This window comes from Chiloscyllium plagiosum, chromosome 9 (assembly GCF_004010195.1).
Source record: "Chiloscyllium plagiosum isolate BGI_BamShark_2017 chromosome 9, ASM401019v2, whole genome shotgun sequence".
NCBI classification, from domain to species: domain Eukaryota; kingdom Metazoa; phylum Chordata; class Chondrichthyes; order Orectolobiformes; family Hemiscylliidae; genus Chiloscyllium; species Chiloscyllium plagiosum.
The window spans coordinates 105133928-105141028 of record NC_057718.1 but is presented as its reverse complement, the minus strand read 5'-3'; the positions used below and the strand labels follow the sequence as shown (position 1 = coordinate 105141028).

The following is a 7101-nucleotide window of genomic DNA, read 5'->3' as shown; positions in this document are numbered from 1 at the left end:
CTTTTCCAGCAATAAAGTTTCAACTTTGATCTCCAGCATCTGCAGATCTCACTTTCTCCTCGAAGATTTCAACCTACTGCGAATCCTCTTACAAGGATGCCTTCCTTGAAGAAGCTCTCTGCCTCTCTCTACAAAGATTTCAGTGAGTCCCTCTCTCACTGCACACCCCAGGTCATCTCCTTTTCCAACGCCCCTCCTCCAAGTCCCTCCTCCCTACCTTTTATCTTCTCCTGCTGAACACTCTCTGCTCATTCCTGAAGAAGGGCCTGTGCCCGAAACGTCGAATCTCCTGTTCCCTGGATGCTGCCTGACCTGCTGTGCTGTTCCAGCAATAAAGTTTCAACTTTGATCTCCAGCATCTGCAGACCTCACTTTCTCCTCAAAGAATTTAGATTCACCTTATTACACTGCATTTACAGTAAAGCAACAAGCCATTTGACCCAAATGGTGTTTGTACGCCACATGAACCTCCCAACACTCTACTTCATCCTTACATTCCAACTGCTGGCATCTGGTTATCTAGCAGCTTCTTAAATACATCTTGTACAGTATCAGTACTAAATACCTAAACTACTCTCTTGTGGGAAGTGAACTGCAAATTCTCATCACTATGTGGGTAAAGAAATTTCTCCCAAATTTCTTACTGGACTTATTAGTAGCTCTCTTGTATTTCTAAGCTCTGGTTTTGACCTTGACTGCAAGTGGAGGCTTTTAATAAAACTGTTCATAATCTGAAATATTTTGTTCAGGTCACCTTTCAGTCTTCTCTTTTCGAGAGAACAGAGCTCCAATCCTGCTCAATATTGAGAGATAAATATGGCCTCTCAGTTGCAACTTGCCTAGGACATTTTCGTAAGACCTAAAAACAACTAAAGGTACCTTAATGCCTATTGACTTTCTCTGTCCATACTGCAATGTATAAACTGAGAGAAAACAAGCGACACTTGGAAACGACTTTATATCATTGAACTTGCCTCAGAGAGAGACTTGGCCCTTTTATGAACAAGAGGATTTCAAAATAACGTACCCAGGAACCTACTGCTTCCTTCACTAGCTTCTCAACACACCCCGCAAGAGGGAATTATATCAAACGAAAACATTATATTTAGTAGCTTCAGAAAAATAATACACTTGGAGCAACACATTCTCGAACAAGTCATTGAAAACAAAACCTAATGTAGCCAAACATAATCCTTCAAAAAAACATTAAATTCTAAATAATTGTGTTTGACAATTTATTGAAATTATTTTTTTAATTTCAGAAACACACTTTCTGGATCTTAGTAATCTGGTAAATTAATAATGAGCAAAAGCCCAAATTCATGCAAAATTAAGCTGTTATAAGACACAGTTAGGCGTGCCCAGTACACTAAAAACAGAACCATATCAGCCAAACTGAAACCAAAACCACTGGGATAGTAAGTCAGCCATCAGCAAGCCTGATATTCACACTATCTATGCTGACAAAATAGCAACATTGTCACAGTTTACAAAGTAAGCTGTGAGGCACACCAGCAGTCTGCGTTGGGACCATTCCCCTTCTTAGTTAACATACATTAATCCTTGGAACCTGCGTACTTGGTGAAGCATTGCAGCACTTGCAGATGTCACACAAATAAGAAACATGACGAACTGAAGCAGATTGTAATCAATTTCAGGAAGATACTGACATCTCATCCAGTCAGGCAGATAAATGATGAAATTAATTGTGGGAGTGGTAATAAAAGCAAAATACTGCCAGTGCTGAAAATCTGAAATAAGAACAGAAAGTGTGAAAGAAACGCCATTGGTCTGTCAGCAGCTGTGGAGAGAGAAACAAGGTTAACACTGAGTCCATTATGATTGCTCTTTGGAATAAAGAATGTTATGTTTTATATGAAAGATTAAAGAGAGGATGAACAACCTCAAGGGTAGGACTTTAAAAGTGGGAGATGGTTCACATATTTAACCTTTGGCTGGAATGGTAGATTGGTAAAGCTGTTTTAAAAACTTATGAAGTCTCAAACACAGTCAGACTGCACAAGCAAGTGATAAGTTATGCTAAATCTATGCAAATCATTGTTAGACTTAGCTAGAATACCGTATTAATAGAAACTCATTCATTATTTCAATATGCATATGCTGTTCAGTTTTTGGTGTTTTCCTTCATGAAGAACGCAAGGGTCATTGAGAAGGTGTGCACAGGATGATATCAGGAATAAGAGGCTCTAGCCGAGAGGAGAGACCAGACATACTGGGACTCTTTTTTTTGCAGAGGACAGAATAAATCTATGGCCACAATAGCAGACTTGCAACATATTTCATAAGTCTCACTGGAAATTTGACAAGACATTATGTAAAACATTGGCAGAATTCCAAATAATTAATTAATTATTAAGAATCAAACCAAAGCCAACAGATTGCCAGATGCTTGCCAAATTGGTGGCTCCCCTCAGCTCTTGGCTGCCATGTTGCCACATGGATTCTGGCAAATTGCAGAATGACACTATCAAGGAGCTGCATGTAATCAACATTTCACCTCAGCTACAGGAACTAAACGTCAGGGTGACCTCCACACAGGATTCAAAATAAGAAGTGGGCTCAAAGAGCTGAATAGTCGCCCCGCTTCCACTGCTTACATTGTGTTATAAGCTGCGTACACTTCAGAAGCAATATGTGTAGTCCCTGCTCCTACTGTTAATTGCTCAAAGCAGGCATTAAAATGTAGATGTTAATCTTACAGGCACCATCTACAGAACTATAGTACCTTCATCAATTGTTCTCATTTAAAATCATTTAAAAAACCAGAATTGGCATCAACAATTTACATTATTAATAATACATTCACCTCACAAGCTGCCTGAAAATAAACAGGATTAGCCTAGCATCACCTTGTGATATTTGAAAGATACGAAACAGCGGGCAGCCATTCAGCCTATTATGCTTGAGCCAATTAGATGGAAAGTCAACCGATATCAGCTATGTACCATTCATTTAGAAAAATCCAAAAGAAGAAAGATTCATTTAACATGATTTTTAACTAAATTTTTTCTGGACACAAACATATATCCATCACAAGTTTATAATACAACATTTGATTAAATTAATACTTGAATCACATATTCACATCATCAGAGAAACAGACAATTTCATTTCTGTAACAACATCCAGCTCCTCAGTAACTTAAACCTTTCTCTGTGACTTTTGCAACTTAGACATGACTATGCCAACACACTCCTCTCAACTTCCAGCCTTCATGCTCACCCAATGCTCAGTTATACATGTCCTAATGTGCACCAAATCCAGTTCACCCCATCATCTCGAAGCTCATTAACATTCCTAAACTTGCAGGTGATACAAAGATAGGTAGAGGGACAGATAGCATTGAAGAAGCAGGAAGGCTACAGGTCTTGGACAGGTTAGGTCAGTGGCAGATGGAATACAATGTGAGAAATTGTGAGGTTATGCATTTTGGTAGGAAGAATAGAGGTGTAAACTATTTTCTAAACAGGAATATGACGCATAAAAGATTTAGAGTGAAGAGGGTGGTGAACCCATGGAACTCATTGCTGCAGAAGACTGTGGGCGCCAAGTCATTGAATGTCATTAAGACAGAGACAGGTGGGTTCCTGATTAGGAAGATCAAGGGTTACAAGGAGAAATCAGGAGAATGGAGTTGAGAAACATTTTGGAGTCAAGAGCGTGGTGCTGGAAAAGCCCAACAGCATCCGAGGAGCAGTAAAATTGACATTTCAGGCAAAAGCCCTTCATCAGGAAGGGAGCTTGTGAGCAGAGGGGGTGGAGAGATAAGTGGGAGAGGGGTAGGTAGCTGGGAGTGCGATAGGTAGACGGAGATGGAGGTAAAGGTGATAGGTCAGAGAGGAGGGTGGAGCATATAGGTGGGAAGGAAGATTAGCAGGTCATGAGAGCAGTGCCAAGTTGGAAGGTTGGAACTGGGTTAAGGTGTGGGAGGGGAAAATTAGGAAACTGGTGAAGTCTACATTGATGCTGTGTGGTTGGAAGGTCCCAAGGCAGAAGATGAGGTGTTCTTCCTCCAGGCGTTGGGTGGTTAGAGTGTGGTGATGGAGGAGGCCCAGGACCTGCATGTCCTTGGCAGAGCGGAATGGCGAGTTGAAGTGTTCGGCCATGGAGCAGTGGGGTTGGTTGGTGCGGGTGTCCTGGAGATGTTCTCTGAAGTACTCTGCAGATAGGCGTCCTGTCTCCCCAGTGTAGAGGAGACCGCATCAGGAGCAATGGATACAGTAAATGACAAGTGCAGGTAAATCTCTGATGCATGTGGAAGGCATTGAAAACCAGGGGCAGCACAGTGGCTCAGTGGTAGCACTGCTGTCTCACAGTGCCAGCGACCCAGGTTCGATTCTCACCTCAGGCAAATGTCTGTGTGGAGTTTGTACATTCTCCCCAAGACTACATGGGTTTCCTCCAAGTGCTCTGGTTTCCTCCCACAATCCAAAGATGTGCTGATCAGATGAATTGGCCATGCTAAACTGCCCATAGTGTTAGGTACAATATAGGGTAGGGGAATGGATCTGGGTGGGTTACCCTTCGGAGGGTCGGTGTGGACCTGTTGGGCCAAAGGGAATCTAATAACAGCCATGATCAAATGGGTCTGACTGCCAATAGGAAGGAATTAAAATCAGGATGTTCAAGACGTCATATCTGGAGGGCTGAATGAGATTTCCAAGAAAGGGAGGGTCAAGATAGATTTGAAAACAACGAAGAGAATTTTAAAACTAAGGCATTGCTAAGGAAACCAGTATCCATTAGACCATAAGATATAGCAGCTGAATTAGGCTAATTGGGTCTGCATCACCATTCATTAACAAGTGATCTCAGCTCCACTTTCCTATCTACGCTCATAATCCTCAACTCCCATGTTTATCAAAACTCTATCTAACTCAGCCTTGAATACATTCGATATTCCAGCCTTCACTGCTTTCTGGGGGAGAGAATTCCACAGACTAATAGTCTGCTGACAGACAAAAAGAACCTCATCGGTTTTAAACGGGAGATCTCTTGGCTCTGAAGAAATCTTTGGACTCAAAATGTTACCTGTTTCTTTCTCACCAGGGATATTGTTGGGCTTGCTGAGTTTCTCCAACACATTCTGCTTATATTACTTGTTCTGAAACTGTGCTCCCCAGTTCTAGTCTCTCCCGGAAGAGGAGACATCTTTTGGGGATCCATTATCACAACTGAGTGGCTGCCTCTTCAAAAGAGCCTGGACAGGTATGATGGACCAAATGGCCTCCTGTGTACTGCGGCATTGCATGAACCATTTGGATATTTTATTAAGAATATCTTCCAAAGAATCCAAACAAATCCCAAATCAGGAGGAACACAGTATATGGGTCTTGCACCAGCTCAGGGGAGAGATTACAACAACAGGAAGAATAAGATATAGGAGGAAGACATCAGGATGGGGAGGGTCACCCGGCCCGAAAGGTTAACCCTGGTTTCTCTGCACAGACCTGTCTGTTTTTGTTGTTGATCAGGAGGGGAGGGGGGCTAGTATAGCCAGGATGGGCTGAGCGGTCACTCTGTGTTGATTCTGCGAGCCCGGTGTGTGTCTAACCCTGGGGAAAGGCGGGGCGGGTGGTATTGGGGGGTATCTGGAAGCGGTGTCCGCTGACCCTCTCCCCCCTACACGAAGCCGGAGAAACCAGAAGCCCCGGCTCCGCGGCCTAACGTCCCGTCCCGAGCCGAGCCGAGCCGGTCCTGTCCGGAACCAGGCCCCACAACCACCAGGAGGTGGGCATCCGGTCAGGGAGTAGCCCCTCACCTGGGCACCCTCATCCCTCATCCCTCATCCGCCCCGAGCCGAGCCAGCGAGCGCCTCGAACCCTCACCTGCTCCTGCTGCCGCCCGGAGCCACCATCGGTCCTCCCAGTCAGTCCTCCCACTCCCCCCGGCCCGTCCCGGCAGGCGCCGCGTAGGCGCCAGGGGCGGGGCCCGGGCCCGCTACGTCACCCGATCTGATTGACAGTGACACCAGCCAATTGGGGTGCAGGCATGTTGCAGCTGTTCTTGTGAATGGAAGAAATGGATTTACAAACCCACAGCGGGGCAACTGGACACTGCTGTCAAACTAATCTGTTCACAGGCACAACTGAAAAACAAGGCTGATATGTCAACCTGCCCCCCCTTATCAAATTCTGCTAACTTGGGTTTCAGTTGTGGTTTAGTAGATCTCTATTCACCCCCGGGTCCCAAAGGATTCATATTCCACTGCACAAAGGGTCATTGAAACATGAGATTCCTAGGGTTTAGCAGGGTTAGAGATGTGGAAAGATTGCTCTCTAATCCCAGACTCTCCCACCTGGGCAAACAAATTCTTAGAGTAAGAGGTCGCTCATTTAAGACGGGGATAACGAGTAATTTCTTCTCTGAGGCTAACGAATATGTGGAATTCTTTATCGCAGATGGCAGTTGAGGCTGGGTTGTTGAGTATATTCAGGCTGAGATAGGCACAGCAGGAAGGGAAGTAAGAGTTATGGGGAAAGGACAGGAAAATAAAGTTGAAGATTATCAGATTGGTCATGATCTCAATGAATGGTGGAATAGACTCAATGGGCTGAATAGCAGACCTCTTCCTCTGTGTTTTCTTGTAGGGCATAATCTCAGGACAAGGGGGCACACATTTAAAACAGAGATAAGCAGGAATTTCTCTCAGAGGATAGCGAATCTTTGGGATGAGATTGCAGAGTACTTGAAAGTGCATGGCGAAATAGGATTCAACCATCACAGCTTTGTCAAAGGGAGGTCATGCCTGACAAATCTTAATTTTTTTTAAGAAGGTAACAAGCAAGTTAGACAAAAAAAAGGAGCTAGTGGACACAATCTATTTGGATTTCCAAAAGGCCTTCAAAAAGGTGCTACACAGGAGGCTACGAAATAAGGTAAATCCTGTGGTGTTAAGGACAAGGTACTGTCAGAGGCCAGACAATAGGAAGAATGGGGTCTTTTCAGGATGGCAACTATTGAGTAGTGGAGTTCTACAGGGGTCTGTGTTGGGACTATGACTGTTCATGGATGAAAGAACTGAGGGCATTCTTGCTAAGTTTATAGATGACACAAAGACATGGATGGAGTGTTGAGGAA

General features: G+C 44.0%; 1 protein-coding gene across 1 annotated transcript in view; it reads right to left on the bottom strand.

Annotated features, from left to right (window-relative positions):
• The window catches only part of vps54 (VPS54 subunit of GARP complex), a 76401-nt gene extending 70428 nt beyond the window's left edge, over window positions 1–5973 (bottom strand). Inside the window, exon 1 of the mRNA XM_043696707.1 lies at window positions 5783–5973. The gene's annotated coding sequence lies outside the window, so the exon portion shown is untranslated. The remainder of the gene's footprint in view (window positions 1–5782) is intronic.
• Window positions 5974–7101: the final 1128 nt, after the last annotated feature.